Source organism: Bombina bombina, chromosome 7 (genome assembly GCF_027579735.1).
Source record: "Bombina bombina isolate aBomBom1 chromosome 7, aBomBom1.pri, whole genome shotgun sequence".
NCBI lineage: Eukaryota > Metazoa > Chordata > Amphibia > Anura > Bombinatoridae > Bombina > Bombina bombina.
In genome coordinates, this window is record NC_069505.1 from 557,419,327 (window position 1) to 557,443,542 (window position 24,216).

General features: G+C 39.3%; 1 protein-coding gene across 1 annotated transcript in view; it reads right to left on the bottom strand.

Annotated features, from left to right (window-relative positions):
* Positions 1-1,148: 1,148 nt before the first annotated feature.
* LOC128667037 (H-2 class I histocompatibility antigen, Q9 alpha chain) overlaps positions 1,149-24,216 on the bottom strand; it is a gene marked incomplete in the record, with an annotated part of 303,896 nt that continues 280,828 nt past the window's right edge. The window contains 1 exon segment of the mRNA XM_053721901.1: positions 1,149-5,341.

Below are 24,216 nucleotides of genomic sequence, written 5' to 3' on the forward strand. Positions count from 1 at the left end.
AACAAATAGTGCCCATTACCTATAATATTCAGTAACAAATAGTGCATATTACCTATAATATTCAGTAACAAATAGTGCCCATTACCTATAATATTCAGTAACAAATAGTGCCCATTACCTATAATATTCAGTAACAAATAGTGCATATTACCTATAATATTCAGTAACAAATAGTGCATATTACCTATAATATTCAGTAACAAATAGTGCACATTACCTATAATATTCAGTAACAAATAGTGCATATTACCTATAATATTCAGTAACAAATAGTGCACATTACCTATAATATTCAGTAACAAATAGTGCATATTACCTATAATATTCAGTAACAAATAGTGCCCATTACCTATAATATTCAGTAACAAATAGTGCCCATTACCTATAATATTCAGTAACAAATAGTGCCCATTACCTATAATATTCAGTAACAAATAGTGCCCATTACCTATAATATTCAGTAACAAATAGTGCCCATTACCTATAATATTCAGTAACAAATAGTGCATATTACCTATAATATTCAGTAACAAATAGTGCATATTACCTATAATATTCAGTAACAAATAGTGCATATTACCTATAATACTCAGTAACAAATAGTGCATATTACCTATAATATTCAGTAACAAATAGTGCATATTACCTATAATATTCAGTAACAAATAGTGCATATTACCTATAAAATTCAGTAACAAATAGTGCCCATTACCTATAATATTCAGTAACAAATAGTGCCCATTACCTATAATATTCAGTAACAAATAGTGCATATTACCTATAATATTCAGTAACAAATAGTGCCCATTACCTATAATATTCAGTAACAAATAGTGCCCATTACCTATAATATTCAGTAACAAATAGTGCATATTACCTATAATATTCAGTAACAAATAGTGCATATTACCTATAATATTCAGTAACAAATAGTGCATATTACCTATAATACTCAGTAACAAATAGTGCCCATTACCTATAATATTCAGTAACAAATAGTGCCCATTACCTATAATATTCAGTAACAAATAGTGCATATTACCTATAATATTCAGTAACAAATAGTGCATATTACCTATAATATTCAGTAACAAATATGATTTTATAAATAAGAAAACAAATATTAAATAAGTAAACAGGAACGAAACTTTGTTTTAAATATTTTATTAATTTAAAAAATCTAGTTGAAATTATTTGCAGCCTATGTCCTGGGTAAAGACCCTCTTGGGATCACCATGTTGTTTTTTAGGATCAGGTTTGTCTAATATTTGTTCTTAAAGGCTGCAGACAGATCAGATGTTAAAGGGAAAGTCCACACACAAATTTTTAATGTTTAAAAAGATAGATAATCCCTTTATTATCCATTCCCCAGTTTTGCATAACCAACACAGTTATATTAATATATGTTTTATCTCTGTAATTACCTTGTATCTAAGCCTAAGCTTTCAACAAAGAATACCTAGACAAAGCAAATTTGATGATAAAAGTAAATTGGAAAGTTGTTTAAAATTGCAGGCCCTATCTGAATCATGAAAGTTTAATTTTAACTAGACTGTCCCGTTAAGGGCATCCTGTATGAGCACAGCCGAGTCACTTAGGTGCTTAGATTTTCTCACAAAGGGATATTCAGTCTGTCCCCAGCCCTTGAGAATAAATGCTGGACAGACCTGTTTTAGACAGTGTCCAGAATGACTAAAAATGTGATTAAATTAATAAATCAATAAAAAAAACAAATGCTCACCAAAGACATTATGATCAAAAACAACTAATGACACTTGTGATATCACCTTAATATATATGTGTGTGACATTTATATTGGTGTCTTTGCTCAATTTAAAAAACACTCTCATTTTAAGAAGAGACAGGATACGTGATTGGTCAAATGGATCAAAATGATATTTGTTTCTACAAATACAGTGGCTCTGTATAACACCAGAGATCTAGGTCTGATTGTAATATCATTAATTATAAGGGCCCTGGTCTAAAAAAAACCCAAAAAAAACACCACTGAGCTTAAATTATGTTAATTCCGAAACAAAAAATGTGTTGGGTTTGCATTTATTTGTCCTATTACTTTATTCATGTGTTTATTAACAAATCCCTAGACTTCTCAGTGCAACTTATCATCGTGCGGTGACGTCAGAGGCTGGTGAGGCAGTGGCTAGGATACGCCTTCATTCTTTAGATATCCTTTGTTGAAGAAATAGCAATGCACATGGGTGAGCCAATCACATGACGTATCTATGTGCAGCCACCAATCAAAAGCTACTGAGCATATTTAGATATGATTTTCAACAAAGGATATCAAAAGAATGAAGAAAATTAGATATTCGATGTAAAATAGAAAGTTATTTAAAATTGCATGCTCTTTCTAAATCATGAAAGAAAACATATGGGTTGCATGTCCCTTTAAATTGTGTCTTGGAAAACTGGTCAACTTAGTAAACATCTGATTTTAGTCTAAAGGATTGTAACAGAAACTCTTGCCAGATAACAAAATGCTTGCTCTGATTATGAGATCTAGAAATCCAGGCCCATTAACATGTTTAAAACATACTTTTTACTTTAATGCTGCAAATTATGCTTATAGATTCCTTCATTATTTAGTAAATATAAAAATGTCTTGATCCAGTGGCAGTTGGTGAAATTTAAATATGGTGGGGTGCTTGACCCCACCCCTTTAAATAAAGCAACACCCTCAGATGGCACTACCAATTCATTAATTAAATAAATAAAAGGTAGACAGAAACACAGAAAAGCACTCAGGGGAAGAAGGAGAGAGAGACAGGGGAAAGGGAGCGAGAGACAGGGGGAGAGAGACACAGAGGGTTAGAGAGAGAGAAAGAGAGAGACACACAATCACACACAGAGGGTTAGAGTGACACATAAGGGATGAGAGAGTCAGAGAGAGAAAGAGACCATGGGGGAGAACGACACATAAGGAGAGAGACAGAGGGAGTGGTAGAGACAGGGAGAGAGACGGATAGAGAAAGAGAGATGGATAGAGAGAGAGAGAGGGAGAGAGACACACAAGTTGGGGGGGGGGAGAGGGACCACTGAATGGGGGGGAGACACCACTGAATTTTTAAGTAATATTTTAAGTGATTATAAAATACTAATAGTATACAATCTATTTTAAATATCTGAAACAGAACAGCACATATGAATGGAAGCATTAATAAATTATTATTTGTTGTCTACATCAGGGTTGTCCAACATACACCTAATGAACCACTGCTTTAAATTAAATACTTGTATAGCTACAGGGGCCATGGAGAATATTTGCTATAACTCATTCTAAACTGCTTGGTTTCATTTTACATTACCATGCTTTTGGTCTAGCTTACTCTGATCAAATAACAACTCATCCATACAAACAGCATAATAGTAAGATAATGTTGTGAGAAAACACTGTTGCAGAGCTACAGAGAGTTCATAAGTCAGAAAGAGAGTGAGACTATAAACTAGTGTGCAGTACAGAGGCAAGCTGCTAAGGTAGTGAATGTAAAGTTGAATAAACAAAATACAAAAACGATCCTTAAACTGCTGTAAAAGAGTAAAAAAACAAAACAAAACCCACTAAACCACATTCATTAAATTATAATTTTCACTAACAGAATCCCTTTCAGTAAAATCTATGGTTGCAGCACTTACTTTAATAAAATGTGGCTAAAACACTGCTCACTGCATCTCTTCTTGCTCTGTAAGGAAGTGACAGTGGCACATTCCACTGCACTTGGAGGAGAAGTACAGAACTCTCTTTTTCACTGAAGCAAAGCTGGCAGCTGCACAGGGCAGCAACAAAATAAATTAAAGTAGTTTTGTTCCGTTTTTGTTTTGTTTTATATGATTTAACATCCAGCCCCAACCCTAAGTTCCCCTGACTGATGATTGTCTATCACTGGATTGGGTCAGCCCAAAAGAGGCCTGCCTCAAATAAGCACTTATGGGCCATGCAATGATCTTAACCACTTTCATCCAGTAGGTGGCGCAGCATGTTGTGTAATGGAGGGCAGCATCCGGCAGACCTGCTTGTGCCTCTCCATTGCACAACATGTAGCTGTAAAAAAAATGCTGGGGGAAAAAAAATTGCAATATTTTTTTTTTAAAGCCAATAAAATATATATATATATTTTTGCCCATATGAAAGGTGAAGCCCTGCCTCACCTGCCTCTAGTGACTGCACGTCACTATTCATCACACCATTAATTTAAACTAAAAAATAAACAATTTTCTATGATATTCACTTAAACAGAAGCACTGTGCAAGTATAAGATCTGCACAAGTGTAAGATCTGTACAAGTAACTATAAGATCTTGGTATAGTGGTATTTTTTTTCCAAATGTAAATACAAATTAAAACCAGTTTCTAGATTGTATAATATCATTAAGTAGATAAAGTATTAAATGTTACATATGTATGGCTGTCTGTACTCTGTGTATTTATACAGTGCACTCAGCTTCACATGGGAAACCCAGTCATTTATGTGTAATTAAAGGGACATAAAATCCATATTTTTTCTTTCATGATTCAGATGGAGCATGTCATTTTAAACAACTTGTCAATTTACTTAAATTATCTAATTTATTTTGTTCTCTTGGTGTTCTTTGTTAAAAAGGGATACTTAGGTAGGCTCCGGAGCTGCGGACTGGTGGCTGCACATTTATGCCTCATATTATTGGCTCGCTTAACACGTTAACTAGCTCCCAGGAATGCACTGTTGCTACTTCAACAAAGAATGCCAAGAGAATGAAGCAAATTATGAAATAGAGGTAAATTGGAAAGTTGTTTAAATTTGTATCCTCTATCTAAATCATGAAAGAAAAAAATGTCGGTTTCATGTCCCCTTAAGTGTCAGGAAATGCTGTTATATTATGTATTTGGAATAATATAAAAATAGTATTTGGAAAATGTTATCTTTTTTAATCCATTAACTCTTGATATTAATAACTTGAAAAAATTGTACAAATCCTCAGTAATTCAGCAAATTCCAAGAAAAACACTATTTACATTAGAATTTAACAAAAATACAAACCCGCTCCTAAATTCCTATTTCAGCCAAGCAAGTAAATGAATGAATAATGTACTGAATGAGTCAGACGGTTTAACATGATTGTGTGTGAGATGAATTTACTGAGTATTAATCTTATAGTAAGAACTAAAATGACAGTAAAACAACTGCGTATAATGTAAAAGCAGATTATTTCAGATGTGTATGTGACACAGTCAGCTGCATGTGCCAGAGTGATATAAACACACAGCGCACGCGGGAAGGGATGTGACTCCTCCCTCTCAGATACTGGCGGATCCTTCAGCACTTGTCTGTGTGTGACTTGTAGCCCTTAAATAGAGAGAAAACAGGATTTAGTCAATTTATAGTTTAAATGTCACATCTATAATTAGACTATGTTACAAATGGAAGAAAACATATGGTATAAAATGTATCAGCATGTACAGGATTATAACAAGCTAATGAGATGCCCCAGTTGGTTTATGCACCAGATACAGTCAGTAACTGCACAAACCTCAGGGTTACAGGTTCTAGCCCCATTAATAACAAAAGCACAATATGCACATAATTCCCAACACTGCAAAGACTCTTTCTAGCACTGGGAGGTCTAGGCTGTATGAGGAAGACTTGTGGGTGTTGAATGGCAGGGTGGCGTTGCTGGTGTTCTGTGGGCAGGGTTGAGGTGTTCCATGGACAGATTTAGGGTGGACTGTGGACACTCCATGTTTCATTTTAGAAGCAGAGACATTTGGGAAATCAGAGTTCACAAATAGTGACAATGATATAATATGTGGGTTGGTTGGGAGCTCAGTATACGCAACTCTATTGTTATGGAAAATCTCAACCATGTTCAAGTCTGTGCTGAGTGAGAACTGGTGTGTATGTATACATTATATGGCCAAACCTACACCTGACCATCACACCTATATGAGCTTCTTGGACATCCCATTCAAAATAACATGTGAGTTAATATGGAGTTGCCCACTCCTCTTTGCAGTTATAACAGCCGCATCTCTTCTGGGAAGGCTTTCCAAAAGATTTTAGAGAGTGTCTGTTTGAATTTATGCCCATGATGCCAAAAGAGCATTTGTGATGTAAGGCTTTGATGTTGGATAAGAAGGTCTGGCTCACAATTGGCATTCTAATTTATCCCAAAGGTGCCCAATGGAATTGAGGTCAGCGCTCTGTGCAGGCCACTCAAGTTCTTCCACACCAAACTTGTCAAACAATGTCTACATGGACTTTGCTTTGTACACAGGGGCACATTCATGATGGAACAAGAAAGGGCTTTCCTCAAACTGATGCCACAAAGTTGGAAACTCAGTTGTCTAAAATGTTTTTGTATCATGTAGCATTAAGATGACCCTTCACTGGAACTAAGGGGCCTATCCCAAACCCTCTAAAACAGCCCTAGACCAATATCCTTCCTCCATCCAACTTTACAGTAGCCACTATGCATTCTGGTAGGTAGCATTTTTCTTGCATCTGCCACACACTGATTCTTCCACCATACTACATGTGACGCTTCTGACGCAAAGTTCTTGTTCTGACGTTGCTTCCAGAGGTATTTTGGAACTCTGTAGTGAGCGATGCAATAGATGATAGTAGCTTTTGTATATACTATGCACTTCAAAAATCAGAGGTCCTACTCTGAGTTTGTGTGGTCTACCACTTTGTGGCTTGGCTGTTGTCTCTCCTAGATGCTTCCACATCACAATAATAGCACTTACAGTTGTCCAGGGCAGATCTAGTAGGGCAGAAATGTCATGAACTTACAGTGCCACATTTTAAGTCCCTGAGTTTTTCATTATGACGCTTTGTACTGCCAATGTTTATCTATGGAGACTCCATGGCTATGTGCTGGACCTCATGCACCCATTAGCAATGGGTATGGCTGAAACACTTGAATTAAATAATTAGTAAGGGTATCTACATACTTTTGGCCATATGAAAAAGGAAATTTATGCTTACCTGATAAATGTATTTCTTTTTTTGACACGATGAGTCCACGGATCATCTAATTACTATTGGGAATATCACTCCTGCCCAGCAGGAGGCGGCAAAGAGCACCACAGCAAAGCTGTTAAATATCACCTCCCTTCCCTCCCAACTCAGTCATTTGACCGAAGTAAAGGAGAGAAAGGAAGCAACAAGGTGCAGAGGTATCTGAAGTTTATAAAAACCAACAACCTGTCTAACAAAAACAGGGCGGACCGTGGACTCATCATGTCAAAAAAGAAATAAATTTATCAGGTAAGCATAAATTTCCTTTTCTTTTTAATGACACAATGAGTCCACAGATCATCTTATTACTATTAGGAATCAATACCCAGGCTAGAGTGCACGGATGATAAGGGAGGGACAAGACAGGTAACCTAAACGGAAGGTACCACTGCTTGAAGAACCTTTCTCCCAAAAGTGGCCTCAGCCGAGGAAAAAGTGTAAAATTTGTAGAACCAAGTTGCAGCCTTGCAAATCTGTTCTACAGAAGCTTCATTTTTGAATGCCCATGAGGAAGCAACCGTCCTTGTGGAATGAGCCGTAACTCTCTCTGGAGGTTGTTGTCCAACAGTTTCATATGCAAAACATATGATAGTCTTCAGCCAAAAAGAAAGAAGTAGCCGTAGCTCTCTGTCCCTTACAATTTCCTGAGAAAACCACAAACAAGGCAGACGAAATTCCTTAGTCGCCTGCAGGTAATACTTTAAAGCACAAACCACGTCCAAATTGTGCAGAAGCCATTCCTTTTGAGAGGTTGGATTAGGACACAAGGAAGGAACAACAATCTCCTGATTAATGTTTCGGTCAGAAACTACTTTAGGAAGAAATCCTAATTTAGTACGTAAAACTACCTTATCCGAATGAAAATTAAGGTAAGGAGACTCATACTGTAATGCCGAGAGCTCTGACACTCTACGAGCAGAAGAAATAGCAACAAGAAACAAAACTTTCCAAGATAACAACTTAATATCTAAGGAATGCATAGGCTCAAACGGAGCCCCTTGAAGAACTTTAAGAACCAATTTAAGACTCCATGGAGGAGTAACTTGTTTGAACACAGGCCTGATCCAGACCAAGGCCTGACAAAATGATTGCACATCTGGAACATCTGCCAGACATTTATGTAACAAAATAGACAAGGCAGAAATTTGACCCTTTAAGGAATTTGTCGATAATCCTTTCTCCAAACCCTCTTGGAGAAAGGACAACATTCTAGGAATCCTAACTCTACTCCAAGAGTAGCCCTTGGATTCACACCAATAGAGATATTTACGCCATATCTTGTAGAAAATCCTTCTAGTTACAGGTTTATGAGCGTGAATCATGGTCTCTATGACCGATTCTGAAAAGCCCAGCTTGGATAAAATAAAGCGTTCAATCTCCAAGCAGTCAGTTTCCGAGAAACTAGATTTGGGTGAAGGAAGGGCCCTTGAATTAGAAGGTCCTTCCTCAACGGAAGTCTTCAAGGTGGAAGAGACGACATGTCCACCAGATCTGCATACCAAATCCTGCAAGGCCAAGCCAGTGCAATGAGTATCACTGATGCCCTCTCCTGCTTGATTTGAGCAATGACCCGAGGAACAAGAGCAAACAGAGGAAATAGGTATGCTAGACTGAAGGTCCAAGGTACCGCCAGGGCGTCTATCAGTACCGCCTGAGGGTCCCTGGACCTTGACCTGTACCTCGGAAGCTTGGCATTCTGCCGAGATGCCATGAGATCAAATTCCGGCTGACCCCATTTGAGAATCAGGCTGGAAAACACTTCTGGATGGAGTTCCCACTCCCCTGGATGAAAGGTCTGCCTGCTCAGTAAGTCCACCTCCCAGTTGTCCACCCCTGGGATGTGGATCGCTGATAGATAGCAAGAGTGGTTTCCGCCCACTGAATTATTTTGGTTACCTCTGTCATCGCTAAGGAACTCCTCATTCCTCCCTGATGATTGATGTAAGCCACTGAAGTTATGTTGTGCGACTGGAACCTGATAAACTGGACCGAGACTAACTGGGACCAGGCCAGAAGAGCATTGAAGATCGCTTTCAGCTCCAGAATGTTTATAGGAAGAACAGACTCTGACTGAGTCCAAACTCCCTGAGCTTTTAGGGAGCCCCAGACTGCTCCCCATCCTAGAAGGCTGGCGTCTGTAGTCACAATCACCCAAGATGGTCTGCGAAAGCAGGTTCCCTGGGAAAGATACAGAGACAACCACCATTGAAAAGAATCCCTTGTCTCCTGCTCCAGAAGTATTCGAGGAGACAAATCCTCATAATCTCCGTTCCATTGCCTGAGCATGTTTAACTGCAGAGGGCTGAGGTGGAACCGAGCAAACAAGATGTCCATTGCCGCCACCATCAGCCCGATTACCTCCATGCACTGAGCCACTGATGGCCGAGGAGTGGACTGAAGAGCTAGACAAGTATCAAAAATCTTTGATTTCCTGACTTCTGTCAGAAAAATCTTCGTTGATACTGAATCTATTATGGTTCCCAAGAAAGCTACCCTTGTCTTTGGGACTAAGGAACTCTTTTCCAAATTTACCTTCCATTTGTGAGATCGCAGGAAGAATAACAACATTTCCGTATGGGATCTTGCTTGTTGTAAGGATGGCGCCTGGACTAGGATGTCGTCCAGATAGGGCACCACTGCAATGCCCCGTAACCGAAGCGCCGCCAAAAGCAATCCCAGAACCTTTGAGAAAATTCTGGGAGCTGTGGCAAGACCGAAGGGAAGAGCCATGAATTGGAAGTGTTTGTCTAGAAAGGCAAACCTTAGAAACTTGTGATGATCCCTGTGAATGGGAACATGCAAGTACGCGTCCTTTAAATTCACAGTTGTCATAAATTGACCCTCTTGGACCAAAAGGGAGAATGGAATGAATAGTTTCCATCTTGAAGGACGGTACTCTGAGGAATTTGTTTAGACTCTTGAGATCTAAAATAGGTCTGAAGGTTCCCGCTTTTTTGGGAACCACGAACAGATTGGAATAAAATCCCAGACCCTGCTAGCCATATTCGCAGATGACATTCTCCTGACTCTCACAAACCCGCTCTCCTCCCTTAGAACAACTATTTCAGAATTAGATCTCTATGGGACTGTATCCAATTTCCTGATCAATGTGACAAAATCTGAATATCTCCCTATCAATCTTACCAACCAATCTCTAGATGAACTGAAACTATCTTGCCCCCTTAAATTACAAACAAAATTCTTGAAATACTTAGGCATCCGCATTACCCCCAACATAGCAGACCTTCGCATACAAAACTATGGTACCTTAATTTCAGAGTTTAAAAACCTTATCTCAACTTGGCTACCCAAAAACATTTCATGGCTAGGCAGAATTCACGCAGCAAAAATGACTTTATTGCCAAAAGTCTTATATATCCTTCAGACAATCCCCATCCCAGGCATTCAGAAAGACCTAGACATCTTGCAAAAAATTATAAATGATTATATATGGAGACGCAGGCCCCCTAGAATTAATAAAAACACGCTCCATAAACTTCCTAAAGAAGGGGGATTGGGGGTCCCTCATCTTCGTTCCTATAAACTTGCCATTTCGTTGCAAAGAATCTCGGATTGGTGCAAAATCAGTGGCCCAAACCCCAAACAATGGGTACAATTAGAAAACACCCTATCCTTGTTGCATAATTTAGATGAGATATGTTGGAACCCTGGTTTCTTCAATAAATACAGTATATCTTCCTCATCCATAACAAATGAAACGTGGTCAGACTGGAGACGAATCAACAAACCACCAAACAAAATTTCCTCTAGATATTCTCCCCTCACCACACTTCTAAATAACCCAGAATTCCCACCGGGCCTTTACCAAATGCTCCCCCAGCTCTCAAGACCTATCAGGTCACTCCCTATGTATCTCTTGACAGATAATAATCACAAAATCAAAACCAAAAACCAATTTGAATCTTTAAATCATCCATTTTTGTCCTCTTGGTTTCGACTTAACCAAGCAAGACACTATATAGCCACACACAAGGATATAAAGGACCTAATACGACCTCTCACTCCCTTCGAACAAATATGTCAATCAATAGAAGACACACCCAGAACAATCTCCAAACTACATAAACTGATTCTACAAAAGGCTTTCCCACTTCTCCCTTCTTATACAAAAAGATGGGACCTAGAGCTCAAGACGAATACTGCCCCCAAACTTTGGACACGCAGATTCGACACCCTAACACATTCTGCACACTCAGCCCAAGCTAAAGAGACCATTATCAAGATAATGATGAGATGGTACTTAACAAGCAAGGTTAAAATCTATATATAAAAACTCATCAATGCTATGCTGGAGAGGCTGCACACAAGAGGGACACATTACCCACATTTGGTGGGATTGCGACCTTATAAAACCATTTTGGTCACAAATTTTTAAAAATATTAATAAAATATTAAGCACAAACATATCTCCTACCCCAGACTTAGTTTTACTATGTCAACCCCCCGCCATCACTTGCAAGATAAGAAAACACCTTTATCATTTTTTTTTTTTTTATAATTTTTATTGAGGTGTATTTAAAGGCATACATTGATCATAAAGATAGGTTCTTGCATTGCATTTCACATACAGTAAGGTTTCAGTGTTACAATAATGATAAGATAAACAGAAAGGAAACGTAAAGATAACAATTTACATATCATGCAAACATGGGATACATAGGATGCCAAACAATTATAAGCCTTCTAAATAATATCATAGGCCACTCTTGGACCATCACAAACATTAAGAGGAAAGAAGGCATATGCAAACAAAGGAGACCACTTATGGATCACATTAGTAAACCTCGATTTTGTATTATTTTATCACGTGTTTATATGAAAAGTGTGTATGTTAAGGTAAATGCTATAGTGATACTCAAATTTTTTGGATTATTTGAGTTCTAGCCTCTCAGTTACTAGAGTAAAACGTAGAAATATGCATATGAGGGTTAGAGGCTCTTCTTATTTTTTTTTTTTTTTTTTTAGCAATCTTTCAAACGATAAAGTTGCGGGGTGAAATATCAAGGTATATTGCTATATATATTGGAAAGTATGCTTAAGATGCGGTATTGGCGAGAGAAACCGCTTAGTTAACCCTCCTGTTGCAGGAGGTATATTATGAAGGGGGGGGGGGGAGGTGGTGAGTGAGTAAATTAGGAACCAACCATATAAACTGAAGGGTACACATATAACAAGAGAAAGTAAGCTAGGTATATTTTGAACTAATTTAGAATCTTAAATGCAAAGGTGCCCAAACAGGAGTCCTCTAAATTGCTCTATTGCGGAGGTTTTAATCCTTATATAGCGCATACTATGGCCTTGCTATTCATGATGAACGCAGGACCAGCCTGCCTGAAATATATATATTAACCTGGAATCATGGTAGGATGACTATAGACTACTGAGTAGGTAGCGCAGCAGATATGGGGATGAACCCTCAAAAGGAGCTGTGAGTCTGAGGTGGCTAAAATAGCACCTACTATAGAAGATATATATTCATATATAACTAGAGTACAGTGAGACCTGAACTATGATGAGAGGAAGATAGTTTTTCACACTCCCATGTAACCTATTCCTGCCGCCTGGGCACGGGCCCTATGTCCAGGCGACGGGCAGAGCAATTAATTTAGTCTAGTGGGAAATTATGACTTTTTCCAAGAAGCTACCCACTCTCATCAAGGTAGGTATAGTCTTAAATGTTTGGTGAAACATTACGAACATTAAAAAGGAGAAAACAGTTATATCTAGACCATAAGGGCTAAACAGAGTTACAGTCACTAGTACTATTATAGGCTTGCTTGTAAGATAGCAAATCTCTACTCCCTTCAAGTGAGAGAAAATGGTAACTGCATCAGCCATCCAGAAAATATAAATGTAAATTTCAAAGTGTGGTGTAGGATAAGAAAAGCGGTTTAAATAAATTCAGGACTATGAAGCTAGGCCAATTGACTAAAAGCAACTTCCATATGAATGCACCAAGTGGGGTGAGAAATATAGACAGAGAAATATGGCGGCACATTATAAACCACATTATCACCTTCATACAACAGGACAACAAAATTGAAAAACAACTATGCTCAATAGGGAACAGAACATGTATAAATGTATATAAATGGGAGTACATATCAAGAACATCAGAGCAATTGCATGTGTCTCTGTTAAACTAGGGGGTACAAAATAAATGTGTAGCCTGCAGTCAGCCTGATTCAGTGTTAATTCAGAGAGCAACAATTGTGGATGTAAGAACATGATGGTCTGTCCACCAACTCCATGTTGGCTATTAGTAAGCTGGTAATAACACAAATATGGAGGAGTGAAATCGCTGAGTAGAAGAAATGCCTATGCATTAAACCTCTAAAATGTTGATATATAAAGAACAATGAGCATTATATGTTGAATAGTGCGATCATGACATTTTAGTAAATAGAATAATGCAAACAGTTGTACATATATACATGTGTCCATTACTTAGAACAATATCAAACATTTAATTTGAGAAAAGGAATCCCAGTGAAGGCAGAAAAATCTCAGAAAGTAAACACATAGTTGCAACATGGTAAACTGTAGAGACCCTAATTATTAAATAACCAAGGAAACACTAGGCACTTTATGAAGTAAAACTCAGTTAGACATGCAGAATGTAATATAAGATAGCATATACAGAGCCTTGCAGGCAGGGTAGGGGGAGAACAGTAAGCATCCCCTGTAAATGTTAGTGAGACACACAGTGAAATATACTGCAAGGAAGCTAGTGCAATAGGAAAGTCACTTAACCATATCTAAAATTACACAATAAACTAAGCCTGTAAAACAAGAGACATGGAAGAGCTATATCTTTAAACATGCAGTTAATGATGTCGACAACAGACTTTTATAAAATTAGAGCAAAGGGAATGGAGCAGTGCTTGCTTAATCCATCAAATACAGAAACACAATGTTAGGTTTAAATATACCAAAATAACAGTAAACCAACTTGCATGTATGAAAAATGGAGATGAGACAACTGTCCAAATCTGGTGCACCGTCCATTATCTTATGAAGCAAACTCTGCTGTTAGTGGAGCCAGCCCGCTTCATGATAAGCCAGTCTCAGTATAAACATCATGTCTTCTCGGCTCCAGAGACACTGTCTCAGAAAATACAAAAGCCTGTGTAGTCCAGATTCTTGTAGGGCTATCAACCTCTCAGGCTAAATATGAAAATGTGCCTCCAGGGTCCCACTGCATATCCAAGGACTGGACATAGTGGTGGTGGCTGCAGGGTTGCTGAGCAATAAGCGGTGGCAATTGCGCTCCTTCATCAACGTGAGCGAAGCTTCCATTCACCGGATCAGGAGGACCCGGCATCTGAGCACCGCTAGGGCCTCTGAAGGAACACAGCAGGAGAGGAGCTGCAAATAGTTCCGCTGAGGCTCCACAAATAAGGACTCGATCAGCAGACATCCCAAGCCCCGCGGCTGCAGGTAAATTTAGGAGCGAGGGGTGAATATTTCTAGAGACTCGCGTCCCGTCGGGCAGCCCAGGGTCAAAGTGGTTAGCCAAATAATCACCTTCTGCCGCCTCCGGTAAGAGGTGTGGCTCTCTAGCAGCTTGATCCCCGGAATGGTGGCTGAGCGGCTCGCCATGCTGGAGTGAGTCGGGGAGGCGACACAAGGACCTATGAGCTAGTGTGCCATCGGCAATACTCTGGTCTAAAGCTGTATTAGCACAGGTCCGGCTGAGGGCAGCATGTTCAGGAATGAAAGTTGTAGTGCAATACTCAAGAAGTGTTGCTTCCATTCTGGCGAAATGTTCATATAGGAGCTGCGCCACATCCTCTGCCCAGTAGGTCAAGGCCTCCATCTTTGCTATATTAATGTAAAGCTGCTGAAAGCTAGAAATAGCCTCCTGGACACTTGCAGGTTCTTGTGGGACTATTAGAGCTCAAGAGATTCCCTTTTGGTGCAAAATTTTTTTTAATCCCAAGGGTAAATAAATAAGATTACAGTCATATTAAAGCCAGGAGCTCCATGCACACACGTCTGGCTCTCTTGGTAGTTGGCTCCGCCCCCCAACACCTTTATCATTTAATGCTCAATGCTGCAAATCAGCTAATCCCTAGAAAATGGAAATCTGCATTAATTCCCTCTATCCAAGAATGGATAACACTAGTTCAAAGAAACCTCCTCTTGGAAAGATAACACTACCTCAAATTAGGTCAAATCACCTTACATCAAGATATGCTCTTCTTATGGGAATCCTTCACACTCGCTGTTACATAGATTCAAATCAACAAATGCTTACCCCTCTAAATTTTACAAGAAGCCCCCGTCCCCCCCCGCCCCTACCAAGGCATTTCTGCCCCTACCTTATACAACATGTAATGGCCCATATATGGTTTACTGCATAGAAGTATCAATTCCAGGCTAGTGGAGATGGTAAGCAAACGACATTAGAAAAAGCAGAGAAATGAGGCCAGTGAATGTGTACACGGTTACCATGTTAGCTCCCTACTATCTTTCTATTTCCCCTCTTTTCCTTTATTCTACTCTTTTTTCCTTTCTCTCCTTAATTTATATTAAGTGCTAATTTTCTGAGATAAGTTTACTCTCATTGATATACACTTATGGAATACTATGTCATGGGGAATGTATACCAATATCCCAATCGGGCAAGGATACCATTAGTCCTATCTTTGAAACAACAGGAGCTCCTCTACACCTGCTGAACTCTAACTCTTCCTAATCACAAGAGCTCTAATACCACAGCACACAATGGAATAATTAAAGGACACTGGACTATGGTATAATCTTACAACAAGGACTGTCCTCATGGCAAATGCTATGCTATATTTAGCCTAATATTAATCTTTCAATGATATATTTGTCCAGCCATGATTGTAAACTGTTGACCTTGCATATGTTTACCTGCTGTTTTGAATTGAAAATAAAAAGAAAACATAAATAAAAAAATAAAAAATCCCAGACCCTGTTCCTGAATCGGAACAGGAACTATCACTCCCAGCCAGGTCGGAGAGGTTTCTTACACAGTGTAAGAACGCCTCTTTTTGTCTACAGATAATTTTGAAAGCAGAAACCTGCCTTTTGGGAGGAAAACTTTTGAACTCTAGTTTGTATCCCTGGGACACTTTCTACTTGAAATTTCGAAAGGAACGAAAATTACTCTGTCGTCCCTTTTGTTTGTTTCTCTTATCCTGAGGGAGAAGATGACCCTTACCGCCTGTAATATCAGAGATTATTTCCGTCAAGCTAGGTCCAAACAAGGCCTTCCCCTTGTAAGGAATCGCTAAAAGCTTAGACTTAGAGGATACATCCACAGACCAAGGTTTTAACCATAAGGCTCTGTGAGCTAGAACAGAGAAACCTGAAATCTTTGCTCCCAGTTTGATAACTTGAAGGGAAACATCCGTAATAGAGGAATTAGCCAATTTAAGAGCTTTTATCCTATCCTGGATTTCATCCAGGGGAGTTTCTGTCCTAATAGCATCAGACAACACATCAAACCAATATGCCGCTGCACTAGTGACGGTAGCAATGCACACAGCTGGCTGCCATTGTAAGCACTGGTGTACATACATCTTTTTGAGTAACCCCTCTAATTTTTTGTCCATAGGATCTTTGAAAGCACAACTATCCTCTATGGGTATAGTAGCTCTCTTAGCTAAGGTGGAAACATCTCCTTCCACCTAGGGGACTGTTTGCCAATCCTCCTTAACCGAGTCGGCTATGGGAAACATCTTTTTAAATATAGGAGATGGAGAAAAAAGGTATACCCGGTCTCTCCCACTCCTTAGCAATGATCTCAGAAGCTCGGTCTGGTACCGGAAAAACCTCTATCGAGGAAGGTACCTCAAAATATTTGTTCAGCTTACTGGATTTCTTAGGATTAACGACTGTGGAGTCGCTGTCGTCCAATGTAGCTAAAACCCCCTTAAAGTGAATGTAAATTTTGATGCTCAAGTGCCCGGTTTTTAAAAATTTGATTAAAAACAGGGGCACTTTAATTAATCAAAATTTACATTTCACTCGTGCTGTCAAAAAAACCTTACCTTTTAATCTTGACAGCAGCTCCAGCTTGCTCCACCCGTTGCAAAGCCTCTTCCTGGGTCAAAAATGATGAATTCGGCTTCCTCCAATCACGGCATTGAATCAGACACTGATTCCCCCGGGGGGGGAAGCCATGATTGGAGGATGACCTATTCATCATTTCTGACATCAGAAATGGCTTGCAACGACCGGAGGAAGCTGGAGCTGCTGTGAAGATTAAAAGGTAAGTATTTCTTCACAATGAGTGAAATGTAAATTTTGATGAATTAAAGTGCCCCTGTTTTTAATCGAATTTTTAAAAACTGGGCACTTTAGCATCAAAATTTACATTCACTTTAAGTAACAGACGGAGGTGTTCTAGCTTAAACCTGAAGGATACAACTTCAGTATCAGCAAGAGGAATTACACTGTCAGAATCTGAAATTTCACCTTCAGATGCTACTACGTTATCCTCATCCTCAGGCTTCTGTGAGGGGACATCTGAAATAGCAACAACTGCGTCAGAAACCTCGCTTACTGAATGTCTGATTTTCCTTACGCTTTCCCTGCAACATTGGGAAAGCAGACAATGCATCTGAAACTGCAGAAGACATGAGAGAAGCGATGTCTTTTAAAGTAACTCCAGCGGGAGCTAGAGAGGAAGCGCATGGCACTGCATGTGAGGGCGGTAAAATTTGGGACGCTTGAGGAGAAAGCTGCGACATATATTGAACATTGTCATTAGATTCCTGAACAGCATCCTCTTTAGAAAATGTTGGCTCAGAAAAAAGTCTATCCCTGTAGCTTAAAGTTATCTCAATACATGAGGAACAGAAAGGGATTGGCATTAAAACATAAAGTTACCCTTATATTGTATTTGTGTACTACTATTTGTGTACTACCCTGCTTTCAGCGCCAGTATTTCCGCTTAAATTATTCTACTATCCTCCTCAGGGTTCTTAGAGAGAGACCCTTCTATACTTGGCATTAGGGTTGATATAAGCGCCAATTCTCACCTATCCTCCTTACATCAAAACATAAAGAGCAAGTGACACTTTGTATGGCCTCTTGGTCCATTCTAACTCACAATTAAACAATTTAACATAAAAGGATTAAATTGTATTAATAAAATTCAAACATAAAAAAACGTTACTGTCCCTTTAAATAATAAACTGTAGTAACTTTTTTACTTCGTTAAATAAATTTTTGTGTAGACAGGCTTAAAATACTAATATATATATATATAAAACAGGAAAAACGATCTACAATAGAGCGGAGTGAACAGAAAGAGCGTGCAATCACTTGCCGCTTCCTGAAGTACCTCCCATTGTGGGCGTGACAATAAGGAATCTCCCGGTCGGGTATTATAAGTTATAAAACCGCCGGGAGATGTGAAACCATCGTTCTAATTACAACCAGCCCCAGTGCCTGTGTCTAAGCTGCCCATAGTGTCCCCTATGTTCCTTGGAGAATCTATGTCTTTATAAAGAGCTAATTATGATGAGGTCTGTCTCATTTTAATAAATAAAGTGCCCAACCTTTTTCTCTCTCTTACCCCCAGAAATAAAGCCAGCACTTACCTCATATTCTGCCTGACAGCAAGGCAGTTCCCAGGTTTGAGAGGTCCTCTCCCTGACCTGGACCTGTGAAATAAAAGAAAGTCCTGAGTAAATTTCCTTTAGGTTTTCAGTGTTAGGGCAGCATCAATATATGGGAGGCGCAGTGGGAATTATGTCCCACAAGTTCCCATTGCTTTAAAGCCACCACTGCTCTACTGAAGAGACTGATATGGACTACGGCTACACCCCAGGGCAAAGCAGCACAATCTTGGACTACTTTAAAAATAATAAACTCTTGATTGAAGAATCTTTTCTAACAGCTTTGCTGTGGTGCTCTTTGCCGCCTCCTGCTGGGCAGGAGTGATATTCCCAATAGTAATTAGATGATCCGTGGACTCATCGTGTCATTAAAAAGAAAACAATCATGTGCAAGTATCAACATATAAAGAAAAATAATGCCATATTATTCAAAGCAGTTTCATTTTAGTGATTAGATCATAGTAGACCCATATAAAATAGCGATATTGAGCTATCTGCAAGTAATCTAAGTGCAGTTATATGTAGTGAGACGCAACTTGTTCTTAAGAAATTTTATTTAATCTATAGAGTGCAATACTTGGCAACAAGACCATAATCACTTTAACTTTAGATGTGATGAGCTTCAGGAAGCGTTATACCACAATTCTGACTAAGGCATTGCAAGTGTTTGAGCGGTGCTGAATCATACAGAGTTTTCTGTTTAACTGCTCACTCCCTTTGGGTCAGAGCTGCCCCACAATTCCATGTATAATATTCAACCTATTGGTCGATTGACTTGCAGGACATTAAGGAATTTGGCATTTGTTAATAAGCTATTGTAATGTCTTCCGGAGTCAATAGAGCCTGGGCCTGCGGTGGTGGATTTGCTTCTATCAGCAGATGGGAGTGCTGCTTCATTTTTAAGTATCCTACACAATCGGATAAAGTATTATCTGGTGCACCTTTTGCTCTGCACAAGCTGGCACCTTCTTTTGTAAGTTTTTCTCTAGAACCCACAAGATTGCCTACGTAATTGTGTGTGTGTATGTATGTGTGTATATATATATAAGTATATATAAGTCTACACACCCCTGTTAAAATGTCAGGTTTCTGTGATGTAAAAAAATGAGACAAAGATAAATCATTTCAGAACTTTTCCCACCCTTAATGTGACCTATAAACTGTACAACTCAATTGAAAAACAAACAAATCTTTTAGGTGGAGGGAAGTAAAAATAAAATATGGTTGCATAAGTGTGCACTAATACCTTTTTAAAGCACCTTTTAATTTGATTACAGCACTCAGTCTTTTTGGGTATGAGTCTATCAGCATGGCACATTTTGCTTACTCTTCTTTGCAAAAACACTCCAAATCTGTCGGATTGCGAGGACATCTCCTGTGCACAGTCCTCTTTAGATCACCCCACAGATTTTCGATCGGATTCAGGTCTGGGCTCTGGCTGGGCCATTCCAAAACTTTAATCTTCTTCTGGTGAAGCCATTCCTTTGTTGATTTGGATGTATGCTTTGGGTCGTTGTCATGCTAAAAGATGAAGTTTCTCTGCATGTTCAGCTTTCTAGCAGAAGCCTGAAGGTTTTGTGCCAACATTGACTGCTATTTTGAACAGTTCATAATTCTCTCTACCTAGACTAAGGCCCCAGTTCCAGCTGAAGAAAAAAACAGCCCCACAGCATGATGCTGCCACCACCATGCTTTACTGTGGGTATGGTGTTCTTTTGGTGATGTTCAGTGTTTTTGCGCCAAACATATCTTTTGGAATTATGGCCAAAAAGTTTAACGTTGGTTTCATCAGACCATAACACCTTTTCCTACATGCTTTTGGGAGACTTCAGATGTGTTTTTGCAAAATTTAGCCGGGCTTAGATGTTTTTCTTTGCAAGAAAAGGCTTCCATCTTGACACTCTACCCCATAGCCCAGACATATGAATAATATGGGAGATTGTTGTCACATGTACCACACAGCCAGTACTTGCTAGATATTCCTGCAGCTCGTTTAATGTTGCTGTAGGACTCTTGGTAGCCTCCCAGACCATTTTTCTTCTTGTCTTTTCATAAATTTTGGAGGGACGTCCAGTTCTTGGTACTGTCACTGTTGCGCCTTATTTTCACCACTTGATGACCATCTTCACTGTGTTCAATGGTATATCTAATGCCTTGGAAATTCTTTTGTACCCTTCTCCTGACTGATACCTTTTAACAATGAGATCCCTGTGATGTTTTGGAAGCTCTCTGCGGACCATGGCTTTTTATGTAGGATGCAACTAACAGAATGTCAGGAAAGACCAACTAGAACAGCTGAACTTTATTTGGGGTTAATAAGAGGCTTTTTAAATGATGGCAGGTGTGTACTGACTCCTATATAACATGATTTTGAATGTGATCGCTTAATTCTGAACAAAGCTACATCCCCAGTTATAAGAGGGTGTGCACAATTATGCAACCATATTATTTTAGTTTTTTTGTTTATTTCCCTCCACCTAAAAGATTTGTTTGTTTTTCAATTGAGTTGTACAGTTTATAGGTCACATTAAAGGTGGAAAACGTTCTGAAATGATTTATCTTTGTCTCATTTTTTTACATCACAAAAACTTGACATTTTAACAGGGGTGTGTAGACTTTTTATATCCAATAAATTATATATATATATATATATATATATATATATCATGTACACAAAAGAGACGTACCTGGAATGTAATCCTGGTACCAAAAAGACAGGGTTTCAGCACTCTTTTGAAAGAACTCACAAATCACTTAAATGTAATTCAATAGCTTTAATAGTGGCAGCTAAATCCCACACAACATGGGAATAAATCCATGCAAATATTAAAACACATAAGCATACAAGTTCGACTCATGAATGACAGTTCAAAGGAACCTGACCGTTCAGGGGTACAATAGAAAGCACATGTGTGGCGAAGTGTAAATAGCAGTAGTATTGCTTAAGCACAGGTTTGTATAGTGAACCACTACACCCAACTACCTCAGAACCTCCCAAGCAATTGTCATGGAAGGTATATCCTGGGCAGATATATGAACCGGGATCTAAGTGGTAGACACTGCAAAACCTGTGTCAGGCACCTTGTAGGAAGTGATTTCACAGTTAGGAATGTATACAATTACTACAATGTACAAAATATTGTTTGTTATATCAAGTGAGACCTCCTCTGGCTTAACTACACCCAGCTGCTTACAGCACCCCTGCAAGTATGGGGCTACTTGCTGCGCAGGTTACAAAGGGGATCTAAGCAAGCCAGCAGGTGAGCCCCCTGAATATGTACATAAGTAGACAAGTGGGATCAATTGTACAAGTAACACAATTCATGCAATATTGATTACATTCGCATTGTGCATACACATATCCACAGAAAAAGTCTGCAAAGCAAGATGCAAAGATGTTAGCGTGAAGATGTCGCAGGTAAATTAATGTTTTCACATGCAGGCAGATGAGAGTCAAGTTGTAGTTAATAAAGCACAGTCTAAGCAAGAAATGTATGACTCCAAGCGAAGACAGGTATCAAGATATTAGTCTCAGTGAAAGACAAAGCAGCGCCTTCTCCAACTTAACACAATGCCATTATTTTCTTCAACATGGTCACCTATTCCATATCAGTATTTTTCAGGTGTCAACATGTTACACTTATACGACCTTGCTTTCAGATGTTGTAGTGTCCAGTATCCACAAAGGTGTGTACTATCCCCACTTGTTAACATTCCATGCCGGTAGCGATCTCCATCGCCAACACCAAACACAGCGGTGCTCCACGTGTATCACGTGACCTGGTCGGCTCCACCAATGCCGACGCGCGTTTCACCCGCTCGACTGGAATTCAGACCGGGCTTCGTCAAGCCTGGTCTGAATTCCAGTCGAGCGGGTGAAACGCGCGTCGGCATTGGTGGAGCCGACCAGGTCACGTGATACACGTGGAGCACCGCTGTGTTTGGTGTTGGCGATGGAGATCGCTACCGGCATGGAATGTTAACAAGTGGGGATAGTACACACCTTTGTGGATACTGGACACTACAACATCTGAAAGCAAGGTCGTATAAGTGTAACATGTTGACACCTGAAAAATACTGATATGGAATAGGTGACCATGTTGAAGAAAATAATGGCATTGTGTTAAGTTGGAGAAGGCGCTGCTTTGTCTTTCACTGAGACTAATATCTTGATACCTGTCTTCGCTTGGAGTCATACATTTCTTGCTTAGACTGTGCTTTATTAACTACAACTTGACTCTCATCTGCCTGCATGTGAAAACATTAATTTACCTGCGACATCTTCACGCTAACATCTTTGCATCTTGCTTTGCAGACTTTTTCTGTGGATATGTGTATGCACAATGCGAATGTAATCAATATTGCATGAATTGTGTTACTTGTACAATTGATACCCACTTGTCTACTTATGTACATATTCAGGGGGCTCACCTGCTGGCTTGCTTAGATCCCCTTTGTAACCTGCGCAGCAAGTAGCCCCATACTTGCAGGGGTGCTGTAAGCAGCTGGGTGTAGTTAAGCCAGAGGAGGTCTCACTTGATATAACAAACAATATTTTGTACATTGTAGTAATTGTATACATTCCTAACTGTGAAATCACTTCCTACAAGGTGCCTGACACAGGTTTTGCAGTGTCTACCACTTAGATCCCGGTTCATATATCTGCCCAGGATATACCTTCCATGACAATTGCTTGGGAGGTTCTGAGGTAGTTGGGTGTAGTGGTTCACTATACAAACCTGTGCTTAAGCAATACTACTGCTATTTACACTTCGCCACACATGTGCTTTCTCGTGTACCCCTGACCGGTCAGGTTCCTTTGAACTGTCATTCATGAGTCGAACTTGTATGCTTATGTGTTTTAATATTTGCATGGATTTATTCCCATGTTGTGTGGGATTTAGCTGCCACTATTAAAGCTATTGAATTACATTTAAGTGATTTGTGAGTTCTTTCAAAAGAGTGCTGAAACCCTGTCTTTTTGGTACCAGGATTACATTCCAGGTACGTCTCTTTTGTGTACATGATACATTTAAATTAAGGGTCTGCACCATATTTAACTTTGAGTTGCTTGGACATTTAAGCCGTCACGCAACCAGCTAACTCACAATAGCAATTGCGTCCTTTCCTAATTGTTCTTGATTATATATATATATATATATATATATATATATTAGGCAGTATGGTAGAAGCACTCCTGGTAAAGTTAATAGGCCCAAACTGGCCCGTCATGCCCTGGGTGCACTCCAAAGTAAATACAAAGTAATAGGAAAAAGGGAGTCACTCACAGGGTCTTTAATCCAAAATACCGATGTATTTATTGTACATATTTATTAAAAAATACATCTGTATTTTGGATTAAAGACCCTGTGACTCCCTTTTTCCTACAAAAAAGTCTAAAAATGGTTTCTTTAACATGTCATGTCAGTCGCACAAACGCTCCAGTCCAGCTACAGCACTAATCACTTCTCCAGGGGTTCAGACCATGTCTGTATCACAGCACGTAACACAGTCCTAAAGTGTGCATAGACATAACAGGTGCCAAAGGGAACAAGCCATGCCATGTTTAAAGCAAAATGT